The sequence below is a fragment of the Panulirus ornatus genome, chromosome 43, assembly GCF_036320965.1.
Source record: "Panulirus ornatus isolate Po-2019 chromosome 43, ASM3632096v1, whole genome shotgun sequence".
Lineage (NCBI taxonomy): Eukaryota > Metazoa > Arthropoda > Malacostraca > Decapoda > Palinuridae > Panulirus > Panulirus ornatus.
In genome coordinates, this window is record NC_092266.1 from 22,744,206 (window position 1) to 22,760,047 (window position 15,842).

The following is a 15,842-nucleotide window of genomic DNA, read 5'->3' on the forward strand; positions in this document are numbered from 1 at the left end:
ACTTTCACTTTGAGCACGAGTGATGATTTCCAGAAATTGTGATGAAACGGACGTACATAATTTCTCGCAAGTATCAAAACGAATACCATCAGGGATTACTAATGGTGTTTCATACATTTTCACACACACACACACACACACACACACACACACACACACACACACGATTAGTATAAACTGACTTACGAGACTTTGATTACTATCGGAATACGGTAGTTTAAAAAGCTGTACGATAGTCTGAGACACGGGGCCCCACGAGTGCAGTACAACTCCCTCCTCGTATGCCACAAACGGTTAATAACTACGTTTCTGTGCGTTCATTCTAAGAGACCCGGACGTTACTATTACTCCCAGCTACGGGAGGGAGAGATGCTGAATAGGAACACTGAATTCAGTCTTGCTGAAGTGATGAGACTCATAAAGGAACTGGACCGGCATAACGTCCATGGCTCAGATGGCATCTCGTATTTCGAGAGCTCGACTTTGCCAGGCCACTGGCGACGTTGCTCAAAAAAAAAAAAAAGAAATAAATGTTCAAATGGGATGGAAGGGACAGCTCATGTTGGTTCAGTGTTGAAAATAAAAAAGGTAACAGAAACGCACCCCTGTTAAAGATACCAGCGTCCCTAACGAGCAGTTGGAAGAGTATTTCCCTTGCAATAGCGTCCAAAGCAGATGACATCAAGAGTTCAAAAGGAATAGATCTTGTGTAACGAGTTTACTAGACTTCTGTGCAAACTCAGCAACATACCAGGGAAAAGGAGTTAAGGGGGTGGGGAGGGCATTGTATTTTCATGGACTGCCAGATGACATCTGATCCTGTCCTCCACAAAGGAATGATGACGAAGCTAAACTTTCTGGCCGATGTCTGGGGAGGAGGACTGAAGCGGATTAATAATTGCCTGAAGAGAGAAGAGACGATGCAATTTAAAGCATCCTTCTCACGTTTGGGTGATGGGTAACTAATGGCCCGGTGCTGGGAACAACGCCATTCCTGACCTACGTAAATGTTTCCTGGTGAATTTAGACGGGATTCAGCAGAGGGCGAACAAATGAAGTCTGACCCTGGAATACGTATAGTCATGAGGATGGAGAAGAGTGTGGACAGACCAGGCGACGACTCCTACATAGGAGAGTAATGAGTTACAGGAATCGTCTCCCCGCGAGAGGGTACATCACGACATCCTTCCGTTGTCTACATCGCACGTGAGGAAGGCTATAAATTTATAAAGATAAAGGAGAAAGGGGAATAAAACAATCCAAATAATAAACATAATCTTAAACAAACGAACTCATCTTCAGTGCTGATCCCATACGCTTCTACAACTCGACATTCTCCTTCCTCCTCTGAGAGTAACCAGGCGAACTAGGCTGCATTTTCTAGGCTGCAATTCACTACCAGGTGATCCCATTCAGCTCACAATTTCCGCTAAATTACTAGCAAAACATAGCAAGCTCAACCACGGCACACGTGAGTAAACACATGCACCAGGTGTAAAACTGGCCAGGGAGGCTTAGCGTGATACCCATTGGCTGAAAGGAGTCACAAGCCTGCAGCGGCGACATTCATTGGTTCCTGCCTCTGGCGGGTTCGTCGTTGCTACGCTCGTAAATTTCTACCTTTTTTTTTTTTTCATTAGCCAGAACGCGTCGGACGGTCGGTCGCCCGTTCTAATACCAAACGCAACTCCAGCACGACTGTGACGAGCCAGCCTTCTGAATGCATTACTGTATGATAAAAGTCAGGACAGTCGATCTTGGTATCATTCAGAAACCGGATTTTAAGGCCTATGGCGGGTTTGTCACTGTCGCGCCCAACCCCTCATGTACGAGAGGGCAGGAAGGGCAGTAGGTATGGAAACAATTAAGCCTCAGCAGGTTTTTTTTTTTTCCTAACGTTTTGGTAAAGCCTTCAGCACGGAGAAAAATAACATACCATGAAAAGAAAAGCTTCTGTGACCTCCGGAGGAGCAGCCCCTTTCCTGATTGGCCTGATGTGTTCAATGGCGCTAATTCTTCCCTGGTCGGCCACTCTTCTTCGTGTAGCTACCGTCGCCGCTATCTTGAGCCAATTAATGATCCCCACTCATTATTCTCATTTGGCGAGGCTGTGTGCCGTCGTCAGTTGACGACAAAGAGTACTCTCGTCAGGAAAGACATGGCTCCAAAGGAGTTCATCCTATCCCTGCTACTGAGTGTAACGCAGCCCTGGGCTGCAGGAGCCCCTGGGTAACACCAAAGCCCTTTCTTGAGAGAGGGTTCTGGGGTATATAAGTATAAGAAGTATATACACGTATACATATATAAAAGCAAAACCGCAACTGATGCCTTCTTAACAAGCAAGACGAAGCACACAGTATGTTTAGTATGATCTTCAGTGCCCGCCAGAACCCAAGCCGGCCAACCAGTGTGGGCCATGGGATGCAGGCACCAGTAGGGGCAGGACAGGGTCGACCGTCGATGCCGTCTGCATCGGAGGCCATTGACGGCAACGCAATGGGAGGTTCGTCCCAGAGTGCATGCAGGTGCCCGAGTCCACCAGCCCCAGTGTGGACACCACGAGCGGTTGGTTCATGCCGCCAGGTGTGAGTTGATTCACCCGGATCATCGTCCTCCTCAGATCGATGACACATTTAACGAGCATTTAACTGCGCAGCCCAGATCACCGATCCACGGGCGACATATTCGTCAACACTCCCATAAGAAAGAGGGTCTGGGACTTCGAGACCTGCTTCGACTATATAATCTACCTTCAGTAGACTCGTTTCCTACTAGCGTTTCCTCTCTAACTGAAGCTGCGCACTGCATCAGGCCAGATATGCTTACTGCAGCTGTACCAGACGCACTCACCGATGAGTAGCGCGCCAAGAGGTACTAGAGGGCCAGGTGGAGTGCCAAGTGTCTCCTCTGAGAAGTAAACCGGTCAGCGCATGACAAACACTCAACCGTTGAGTCTCCCTCCTGCCACCCGCGGTAGCGGCCGTGCAAGCAGGTGGCAATGGGTCTTCAGTCAGTCAATCTAACCCAATTATATCCATTGCCGAGGATGGTAGCTGATCCTGATGATCACTGTGAGACGACCCACAGGTCGGCAAAAGAGCACTTTTTATCAATACAGTGATGCGTGTCCTGTGTGTCAAGGCGTCACTATGCAGTGCAGCGTATGTTTAGTGACCGTCTTGTGATAAGCGTTGGCCCAAGTGTTCAGTCAAAACTTCAACCACTTACGCATGACGGTGCGACGAGCATGGAGAACTACCGTCGTACCTAAGCATGCCTGCGGATGATGTCATTGTTTTGAGAGAAATAAGGAATGAGAACGATTGCATCAGCTTACAGGGGCAACTGGACGAACTCCAAAGTTGATCTGACGACTGGATTATGAGATTAAGTCCAACGTAAAGTGGATGCAACTCAGCAAAAGAAATCCTTAGTGTGAATACTGATTACTGGGAAATAAGCTACGGGATTCGACTCGTGAAAAAAGACCTAAGAATCGACTGCGAAAGAAGTAAATCGTCTGCTGTCAAATATCAAAATAGTATTTCAGTATATGGGTAAGGAAATATCTGGTAAGCTATTCACAACACAGACCATACCTGGCTTACGCCTCTCAAGCCTATTCACCACACTTAAAGATCCTCAAAGATATGATAGACTGGGTCCAGAGAAGAGCAACCAAAATGGCAACTGAATTAAGAGGGGCGAGTTGATTACAGCCTTTAAAGTGATTTAATCAACTGGATGGCAGTACCGGGACTACCAGAGGCCACGATCAGAAGATGACTAAGAGGACGGTCAAGAAGAGGGTAAAGAAACACTGATTCAGTATGAGGGTGTTGGATGGTTGGAATGGTCTAAGCTAGGAGACTGTCAATGCCGACAGCTAACAAAGATATAAAAGTTTTCGTTGCATAGAAAGTACATGAGACGGGGCTCTAAGAGTTTAAACTGTATCAATGTACCAAGTAATGCACAGTTCAGAAATTACAAATAAGTAATTATACACTGACCATGAATCAGTGTGGGTTCGATTCTTGGACGTGACAGTCGGCCCACAGCCAATCCCAATCGTTCATCCTTCCTGGCTTTGACTGGTGTAAGTGTCTGAGTGTACACAATCAGGAATAAAGACAGTACGTACATACACAAGATTAAGAGACGGGACACGGGTGTAAAACTCTCTTCCCGTTACACACAAACAAGCTTTGTGTTTAGGTCCAGGGAATAAATTCTCATAAACCTACACTTGTAAACCTCTTGATCAAGAAGGTGCGACCCTTGAGAAGGCGAAATTACCCTTGGGTGTAATGACCACGAACTTTGGCCTTATTGCACAAGGGTCAAATCAGAAGCAAGGCCACCATACCCAAAGGTCATGTAGTGCCAGTTTATTACCCTCAATGGTCGCACCGTCGTGCTTAAAGGTCGTAAAATCGTGTACAAGGGTCGTACTGTCGTGCTTAAGATCAGCATCGTCACGCTCAAGGATCTTACCATCGTATTCTGTATGGTAGTTTTCAGATCCGTAAGATATGACAAGCCGTGACAAAATACCTCAAAACACAACTGAATATGCCCTTCGGTACATACCCGGTCGTTGTCGTATGAAAGCAGCAGACGATACTTGCACCCTGGCACCCCCAGATACAGCTACGTGCAGTGCGAGGCAAGTAAATTGATCTCCGTAACAGGTATATTGTTAGGGAGGAGGACTTATGTGTGGCGTAACCACTTATTAATTGGTGAGTTGTGGATCATGGGCCACCCTTCCTAGCTGGCTGGTTGACTAAGCTAGGCTGTCTGGTGTCTTGCGCTGTTATTATTTGTGCGCGGTATTCTGTCCCTCCCACCGCTGTTTTTATCTTCCACATGCGTTTAGTTCTCGCATCCTCTGTGATCGAAGCCGAGGTCACACAGGTGTTCCTCCCACCAACACGTATGCTGCACAACAGGGAAACACATGTGCGACTCCTGGCTCAACAGTCCCAGCCAGACAGGCTGGTGTGACACGCAAGTAATACGAGTCAAGGGATCAGTATATGAAGACACGTGAGAGCCTCTCCCTGCCAGATGTTAAGGGTGTCCAGTGCAAGGAACCTACTGGTGGGGGTCAGGAATGTCCCGCCCACTTCCCTAGGGATAATATATGCTACACACACACACGCACACACCTTATTCCGCCTACACCCCAACGCCCATTCATTCCTCGCCCGTCTTGGAGTTACACAAGTCAGATATTACACACACACACACACACACACACACACACACACACACTATATATATATATATATATATATATATATATATATATATATATATATATATGTGTGTGTGTGTGTGTGTGTGTGTGTGTGTGTGTGTGTGTGTGTGTTAACAGAATAAATTGTAATTCACATCCTTGAACACATCTCCCCTCACCCCGATACACATTCTCCAGGACTTCATCCCGAGGCCCTCGGGCTTACTAAATACTGGGAACATCCCTGTGAAGCAGTGACTCAACAATGGCCAACACGACTGTCGTTACCACATTATGTCGCTCCCTGTGTACACTGAGCGTTCAGGCTGGCGAGGAAATGAATCTGATGTTCTTTTAAAGATTCTACTGGTGTGGGGCTGAATTTTACAAGTGTCTCTATATAGCTGACTAACGTAAATTATTAAGAGCTTCGGGGGTGGAGGTGACATGGAAGTTGTGAGGTGACGTCTGGAAGGAGATGCTTGTGGTGTAACATGTTATGGTGACGTGCGAAAGATGATGGCATGCTGATGGTGAACCAGGTAAACTGATTCATATTATCCAACTGTCCATATGGTAAGAGAAACAACATTCTTGAGGTACCATATTTTCTCCTAGTAATGACTGTCACACAAACTTCTGAACTCCCTAGTACAAGAAGTAGCCACGCCTTTCTCCGAGTCTTAAGCTTAATATCATGTCTATAGCTAAAAAAGATGTCCGTCACAACCCTGCCGTCTCCTGTTGCACCCATCCACTGCCTGCGGTGTTTTACGTCAAAGAACTGGTAACTATAAACACCATCCATCTTGATCTCTCTGGAATATATTGAAAGGTATCGTTTCTCCCATTTTCCTACGGTCTTCTAACTCAGGTAAGTCTGTGGATTTCCCTCCGTGTGGGTGGTGACTTGTTAAAAGTCAAGAGGTGACGCTCTGTTATGATAGCCTAGCTTCCTTAACTTCACAAACAGACAGGCGATCCAGTGCTCGCTCCTTCGGATAGCGTCTTCTGAACGTAAACAAACACTTGGACAGTGACAGATGTGGGGACAAGCCTCGCTAAAATTCCGTATCAGGATGTTCTCTTTAACCACGGCTCAAGAAAAAATCAACCTGTAATTCTTTACACGCTGGCTTTGAACGACAGTGTGGGATAACAAGTTAATTATACACGTAAAAACAGTTTCAATGTGTGCATTGTAACAGCGAAGAATCTAGTTCCCGTTGTGAAGGAGATTTGGAAATAATGAAGTAAGTGGATGAGGCTGGTTGCTGAAACAAGAGAACTGGAATACAAAGGAAACAGATGAAGAGAAGATAAGAATGAAAGCAAATGTGGCCTTATGAATAAAGAAAACGCAGAAGCGATTGTAAAGGCTTCAAATAAATCTCCTACAGCCATAAGAAACTAAAAAAAATAACTATTTTGTAGTGGTCCTGTGGATAAGTAGAGAATTTTAGAGGTTTTGTAGTAATTCAAATAACCTTGAAATGATACTATTCACTGAAGAAGTGATAAAAAGAGGTTTTTGTGTACAGCCCCAAACACACCATAAAGCGTCACTGTTATTACGCCATAAAACCAGCGGACGTGTCCCTTAAACCTGCACACCTACCCAAAACAGGTAAATAATTTGTTTCGAACACTTAAAGGACCAACACTGGCGCCTCTAGGAGTAACTATAGACACACACACACACACACACACACACCTGCAATGTAGAGAAAATTATCTTAGGAGGGGAATAAGATGCAAGTTCGAGGAACTTCTCAAAATGAGCACAAAGACCTAACATTGCAGGTGCAGAGGAGGGCAACGAAGATAGAACCAGAATTAAGAAATGCAGGTTACTCTGAGAGGTTATAGGCTATAAATTAGTCCAACATGGACGAGAAAAACACTTCAATGACGCCAACTGCGAAAAGTTCTTCGAGTGATGAAATGATAGAACAATACGAACGAGGCTATAAAATTAAGCAAGAAACCGTTAGAAGCACTTTTCCAGTATAAGTGTACAAGCAGCTGTTTACATACACATGCACATATGGGCTTCAGCGATGTCGTGGTTATTGTCGCTGATCATGACGAACGCAACAGGCCCGCCCAAGTTTGAATCCTGGGAGCGACAATCGGCCCATAGCCAATCCCAGCTGATGTGTGGGTACCTGGCTTCGGCTGGGTTTGGGGTTGGGGGTTGAGTGTGCGAGTAAACACACACTGGAGTAGTCATAGTATAATCTAAGAGACGGAGTAACACGAGTATAAAACTCCACATAACACGTAAATAGTGTCACACACACAAAACTCGCATATTTGAACTAAAAGGCATAAGTATACAAACCACAAACACAAAAACAAATGTCACAAGCTCATTTCGTCCTTGGACGCGGAAAGATAAACTTCGATGACTCGCAGACTTTTCATATATATATATATATATATATATATATATATATATATATATATATATATATATATATATATATATATATGTGATGCATCACGACTTCCGTCATCACCTTAGAACCTAGCTGACAACCCCAGAAACTGCCGGCGCGACGCCCTAGCGATCCACCAAGTGTTCTTGTTCTCAACAATAAAGGACACATGGATGTTATCAATTCTACACGCCCTACGGTGACTTGTTACAATTATTTTTGTCATTAATTCGGAAAATTGTGAGGCTTCTGCAAAGTGAATATAATATGAACTGTACAATAAACGAATCAATATCAAAAACTACATAATAAAATAACTAAAGATGAGATTCAAGTATAAAGATGAGATTCAAGTATGACATTGCACCAAGAAAAAAGGTAAATAAACATTGCTTCATACGAAAGCGACCGCCTGGCGACACCGTATCACACACACGTCATGGTTATAACACTAACAACATACGAGCTAAAAATGGTCCGAAAACCTTGGTGATAACTCTACACTATTATAATATAATAACTCTGGGACGATAGGAACTCTAATGATAATTGTACTTAACAAAACAAAAATAAGGAATTACTGACAAAAATAAAACAATTACATACCAAGTAACAATCAAAAAGATAAACGAAGACATAGTGAATTGCAGGTCACTCTGAGGCCCTCTCGTCCACACTTATATACCCTCTCCTCCACCTACCCTGACAAGCACATACCGTAGCATCTCATCCACACTGTAAACTATATAAGCCGCCAGCTCATTTGTAAAGCATGTCAACCAAAATGATTATTTCCACTCTATGGCAGCGACAGGATACCATTTCATTTACACACTCTACTAGGACGGCAGCACCAATTTACAAATGGAACAACACGCTATGCACCTTGGTCAGCTGATATCAGTATGGATGACGAAATTCAACTCGAATGAAAGAAAGCGATGATGGGACATAGAGAAAGGTCTCGATATGAATATTATGTCGCTGGATAAAAAGCTGCAGGAGTCTGTGTGCAAGAGATTTGGGACTTAACTCTGTACTTAACCTGTCGACATGAAAAAATTACCAAAATATGTTAAAAAAAAAGATGCAAAAAAGTACTTAGTCAAAAAAGTTGGATGAATGAATGAACAATGATAAAATTGTCAATGAGGACAGCATAAATTTAAACATCTGTTATCAAAGAAAGTTCACGAGATGGGGCAAACCCCGCGTATATCTCCTCCCCATGCATTACAGTAGGTAACATCACGCCATCCAAACCGCACAGTCTGCCGCTAACAGTGGAAAACTTAAAACAACGTGACATGAAAACGGATATGAGGATGGCCACGAGCTATATCTTCCTTGTATGCTCAGATATTAACTCATCTTTAACTAGTGTCTGTCACACGCATCCCATTTCCTCAGTATACTAGGCACTAACCATCTAATGCTAACAGTATGTCTTGCATACCCATCTAATGCTAACAGTATGTCTTACATAACAACTCATTTGTATAACTTCTCATTTTCATACCATCTCACCCGCGCAATCAATAAGCTACATTCCACCTCAACCACACAGTGTACCCCACATGCATTATAAATTTTTGTCTACAAAGAATGTAAGCCGTTAACCATTTCAACCAACCAAGTCAGTTAACTATATTCTGTCTCAACCATGCTTTATGTTAGCCATGATGTTTTACCCATACAGTATTGTTAATCATACCCCAAGTCAACTACATAGTAAGTCAGCCATACCCCCATTTCATCCATAGAGAGTCAGCTATATTTTTGAAGTATGGTCTACCATATCCCTCTCATCCAGACCACTGCCAGCCACATACTCAATCAACCACACTACTGCCCGCCTCATACTCCCTCATCCACACTACTGCCAGCCATATCCCACGAACATGGGATATGACATCCATACTACCACCAACATACAGCCATTCATCCTCACCAATGCCAGCCACATTTCCACACTCATTATGGCGACAATGCCACTCAACCTTAAATCTTTAACTGCAAAAAGTTTACACATTATTTGTTGGAGCCGTTTAATGCCCCGTCGAAAAAGAAATGTATAACATCCTGTTTGTGACATTTGTTTGTTGTCAGGCCACTTAAGAAAAACTTTGTTCTACACAGGAAATCTACAAAAACTTTTAATTATACTGAATGAGACCACAGTCTGAGCATAATGTAATGATAATATACCGTACAATGCAAAGTTTCTTTTAAAAGTCCTTATATTTGTCATTAATCACTCATCTACGACGAAATGTACAACAGCTCCCCACGGAGTAAGTTACTGAGATATTTTAACACCCGTGGATTATTTACAGACTACCACTTAGTAATCGCCTGAAATTCGATGTCCGTTTCCCCTTATCCTCATTATTACTCAAGTATGATTAGATTAAGTAACTGTCAAACCACTACCACATTTTACCTGTTACTGTTACTTTTCAATTCTTAGAAACGAGATGATTTACAAGGTCTCAGGGCAAACTACAATGGACTAGCAAGTAGTTAATCAGATCAAGTTTAGATAAATGTACAATGGACTGGCAAGTAGTTAATCAGATCAAGTTCAGATAGATGTATGGTAATAATGAGGAACAGAAGGGCATATATCATCAAATTAATTCTATTTATTAAAAGGAACAAAGCAGAGGATCAGCGTGTGATAAGATTTGGTAAGAACGAAGCGCTTTATCGAAACGGAGACACACATACGGCTTATCTTAGAAACTTGTCGCTCTAATGGCAAATATAGGGATAGATTTCAAGCATGTCAGTAATGATATGTCAAAGAAACTTCAAACGACCGAGGTAAGACAAAAATTACATTATACTATGCCTGTGCAGCCTTCTTTCACCGAAATCACGAAATGCATCAAGGATAACACATACACATTACTTTCAAGCTCACACTGCATAACTGTGATGATGTGAACATGGTCTCCTACATGAGAACATGACACATAACTAAAGGTCATAGGAACCTGAACAAAGTGTCACACAGGATGTGTACATTTCCTACAGCAACAAGGTATTAGACGACTGAAACAGATTGCCTGATAAAACATACTACGAGGACAAACTTAAAAGGTTATGTTACAAAAACGTAAAACTAAGAAACAGGAAACTACAAATAGGTAATAATAAATACATGGACACTTTACATAGTAACACCTACAAATCATTAATCACATTTCAACAACTAAAGATAACGCAAATAGCAATCATTTTTCTCGAATCATTTCCGAGATACATTCACACCATACAAAGAAGGGCAACAAAGATCTTTGGTGCCAGAGATAAGAAAGAGATAAAAAAGCACAGCTAAAGGAATGGCTGATAATCTTTCAATTTACCTACTTTGAGAATAAGGGTTTACCTACTATGAGAATAAGGGGTGACCTTATATCATCCATATGTTATAAACCATGCAGATGACATACGTAGAATATGAGCAGTACTAACAGTACTGCTCATATCCTACGTATGTCATCAGCTGCAGGGACAGAACAAGCAGAGATCATATCGTAAAAGTAAGCAAGAAATTTGTCGAAATGAAGCAAAGTACTTTAACAGTAGCTACTTGGGTTGTGGATGAAGGGATTCAACTGAGTTATTAGGTACTGAATGTGAACAACATACATTAATCTAAAATGATTAATAGAGGAAAAATTCAAGATATGAGGTTCCACAAGACAAGAACTCATTCCCCATACACACGAGTAGCAGGTGACATGCAATCATCAACCTGGAAGGTACTGTACCAACGATAGGTGTTTGGAGGGTCAGTGCCGGGGGGCGCCGTCTTAACTGTGGTTGTAAAGTTTACCTCCCTACTCCAGGCTGCTGTCATTATTTTTGCAGTCTTACATACACGTGGGTTGCTGGTTTTCAGTCCAAAAACACACTTTCTCCACTCACGCGACTTGCTAAATTCTCCTGCCCTGGGCGCTAAGAAAGTTATAAGACGAGGGCCTCATGAATTTAGCTTTCTCTTTATATTGCACATGTAGGTAATCATACACACTCACACATACCATGGATGGGAAAAGCGTACGGCGTGACCTGTCTCAACCTTTTTTAAGCTAAAAAAGTTTGACGAGGTAGACGGTTCTTCGAAAGATGCAAGGATATAACAAACAGAAAGGAAGCCATAGACTGATAGAAATAAAAGTAAACTTTAATTGTACATAAGATTTTGATGAATGGAATAAAGAGATGTGAAACTGTGAATGAAAACATAGTTATTTTAAAAAGTTCCAAGATAAAGCTCAAGATGAGGGCCCCACGGGTACAGAACTCACTCCTCGTACAGTACAAATAGGTCATTATACATACACTGGTTAAATATTAAGTATATACGAAGCTGCTCTTGTGTCAAAGTTATTATGAAAACGTTGCGATTATCATTGTTACAAACGCACACACATACTTCGTAAGTTGTACTCACTTTTTTACATAAGTAGGTTAAAAAGGAGACTCCTTGCAAGACTTACTGTGGGTGTCATGAAGGTTGTCCGAGAAATGCTGAAGACCAAACAGGTGGAGGCGGCAACCGGTCGCTTGTAACTGGGGCTGGGTTATGCCACTTAACCTGGCACACTTCAAGGCCCAACTTAACTGTTCACAAACACATCACTTTAATTCTTTAATTCTTCACCACAGATCACCACTTATTCTAACTGCATCAATCTTCTAATCTTACATTATAACGACTTATCGGGGTGGGACTCAGAACTTGTTTTTGCTGTTTGGAAAGAGTGAGGTATTTCTATAAGCTTAATGGCATTAATAAAGAAAATGTAAAATCTTTTCAACTTGTATATATATATATATATATATATATATATATATATATATATATATATATATATATATATATATATATATCCTGAGTATACTGATCAATGACACCTCTACATCGTACAACTGCTACCTATAACGTTCCCTTGTAACCCTTACATGTGTAATCAAAAGTCTCAACTATCCCTGCTGATCTAAGAAGTATAGTTAGATCAGGTTCACTTTCGCACTGTGATTTGGGTCAAAGAAGCCCTGTAGAAGAGCATATCATGCGCTTTAACTGGTTCATTCTACATTTCCATGTCATTTTGTATATTATCTAGTATACATGTGAAAATCATGAATCTAAGTCAACATAGAAATATATGCGAAAGTTAAGACGATTTGATAAACTCCCTTTTTAACCTAATCTGTTTCAGCTTGGACCTTTAAGAATCTAATGAAACTATCAATCAAAAATCAAGAAATTGCCCATCATATAAAAATTAAAACTGGGAAAAGGCAAAGGCATCTTATTACAGTTCTACGAATGCAACGTTTTCTTCCACTTTCCGTCAAAAGAGCCAGTATCACCAAAAACAATTCCTCGCGACCAAGAAGATCACAATAACTTGGCCACCACCAAACGAAAGAGAAAGGAGGGCAAATTTACACGTGTGCTCAACTCCGTGGCTGAGGGCAGACTAGAGGAGGCGGTGCACCGTCCTCCACACGACTGTGGCTGCTACAGACCTCACGGCCGCCAAGGCCACCCCCAAACAAACTGGTGAAAATTCATAAGCTTGCGTGGGCAGCCAGCGACCCAGTCCAAGAGGGATGGAGTGATCTTAATCTCGAGAGCATTGCATTGTGATTTCTTCTCAATAATGTGTATAAAGATTTCCATTCGCGTAAGACGAACGTAACTTCACAGGAATGTATTATGCATCCTAAGTCACATGATTGTCTTCGATAATTACTTAACTGTCTCAATAAAGTTTTTACATTACAAATCTCATCTTTAATATCTTTCAAAGAACTTATTGCATTTTATTTTCGCAGGTTCCAAGGGTGATTTATAAGGAAGTTCTTCAAGGACAAGTGAAATGTATGGACGTACACAGATGAATGGGTAAAAAAAAAAAAGTACACCATTCACAGAACTGAAAAGTCCATCTGGTGTTATCTATTGTACAATATATATATATATATATATATATATATATATATATATATCTTTGATGCTTGTACGCCAATAAAACCATTCCACTTACGATAAGAGTGAGGTGTATAAAGTATGTGTTCTTACGTCATGTGCAACTCATATCGCAGAAGCTAGGTGGACATACGAACGATCATGACTCACGCCAGGTATCATAGACATTGAGCACACTTTCAACTGGCCTCATCTTTTTATACTTCTTACCTCAGCAACTACACTTTGCTCAGACTCGACTACACACTACGACCACAGCCCTTCACCGTTCAGCAAATATCTGCATTCAACCCGCACACCTACGTAGCCACACTGCACTTCCTGTACCTCAACCATTAGCGCACTGATTGGCTGACATGTACGTTTCATGAACTCCATATTCTATGTATTTTCAGGCTCGCCGAGATAACCCTAACAGCTGCAGATCTCCTCCAAAATGTTACTTGTACTCTTACACTCAATTGGAATTTACGGTATTGCTTCGTAAAGTACTCATACATTAAAAAGTTTTGACAATCTACTCCGACATGAAATTCTTGCCTATAACATTTCAAATTACTCTTATGATGTATAATCATATAGTCTAATTGACGCACTCTCTAATACAGTTAAATCATTACCATTATATCAAACATATCACTCTGAACATTTAAAACATCCAGGCTACCATTGCTGGCATTATCCTTGACAGCTACATCTATATTACATTTCATATAGACATTCGAAGCATAACATGGCTGGAACAGCTTACAATCCAAAAAATACCAGATTATTTATGTCAGATAATATTCTTTGAGCCCACAATTTTGACATTGGTCAGTATAAATTTTCCCCTGGTGTATTGTAAACCCCACCATATATTTGCGCCAGTATCCTGGGCAAATTGAATTTCAACTCACAGTAGCCTACATCTTAAAACACGTCCTCCTCCATTGTGGTTATTCAATTCACTTCCAATTCACCTACTTCTGACCTACATTAGCCTACCCATTGTACTTCATTTTTTTATTGTTTGTCTTCAACAACGTTACCAAGCATAATATCCACTTATTGGTTTCCCCATACATACCACGCGCTGAATAATCAAGGATAGTCCAATTGATATATCCAAGTCCCTCTACCGCAACTTTAACTCAGTAAGCAAATTCACCGTTTCCAGCACTCTGCATTTCCTCACTTTTATACTAACTTCAAATAATATATTTTGGTGATCAATCACCCCTGCCGCAAACCTACATTCACTGAGAACCAATCACTTTCCTCTCTTCCTACACGTACACATGCCTTACATCCTCGATAAAAACTTTTCACTGCTTCTAACAACTTGCCTCCCACACCATATATTCTTAATACCTTCCACAGAGCATCTCTATCAACTCTATCATATGCCTTCTCCAGATCCATAAATGCTACATACAAATCCATTTGCTTTTCTAAGTATTTCTCACATACATTCTTCAAAGCAAACACCTGATCCACACATATATATATATATATATATATATATTATATATATATATATGACAATATAAACGAGGTCATTATACTGAATAAACACTAACTTGTTCCTGGAGATCTGGACAAATCATTGTTCATAAAACTGAAAATACGGCTTTATGAAACATTAGAAACATTCCGGTAATTCATTTAGTCTATTAGTAGTGTCGAATAGTACAATAACTCATATTACAAACTAAAACTACCGACAATTTATCAGCGTCATTTAGCCTGTGCTGATGCATTGTTTACGCCCGAAAATCAACCAATATTCTCACTCTACGATAAAGTACGGTGAAGGTGCTAATAAAGATATGTGGTTCCTTGACGTCAATTGTGCAAACGTTACCATATCTCAGCAGAAATGATGCGTAGAGGTGGAGAATCATAGACGAAACGAGGTGTACATGCACATTCACGCCCAGGTGTATCAGCTTAATGATGAACAGTGTTGGAGCACACCTGTTTTCAACATGGCCCTCAGTCTTGTTTATAGGCAGTGTCATATACCTTCAGCAATACTACACACATTTTGCTACAGAACTCGACTAAATCCACAACTACAGACCAGCAGGCCAGCCTTTCACCGTGCAAGACAAAATTATTCTGCATGACAAACCCACGCCACATCCTACGTAGCCACCAC

General features: G+C 41.4%; 1 protein-coding gene across 9 annotated transcripts in view; it reads right to left on the reverse strand.

The window, feature by feature from the left end:
• The window catches only part of LOC139762399 (uncharacterized), a 132,972-nt gene extending 117,189 nt beyond the window's left edge, over positions 1-15,783 (reverse strand). For 6 of the 9 annotated variants that reach the window (XM_071687236.1, XM_071687237.1, XM_071687239.1 and 3 more), the window contains exons 1-2: positions 13,157-13,225; positions 12,198-12,448 (exon numbers count right to left, since the gene is read on the reverse strand). The gene's annotated coding sequence lies outside the window, so the exon portion shown is untranslated. Of the gene's footprint in view, positions 1-12,197; positions 12,449-13,023; positions 13,226-15,545 lie in introns of those variants that run through there. The other 3 variants (XM_071687233.1, XM_071687232.1, XM_071687235.1) reach the window with 3 other exon arrangements.
• Between the last annotated feature and the right edge of the window lie 59 nt (positions 15,784-15,842).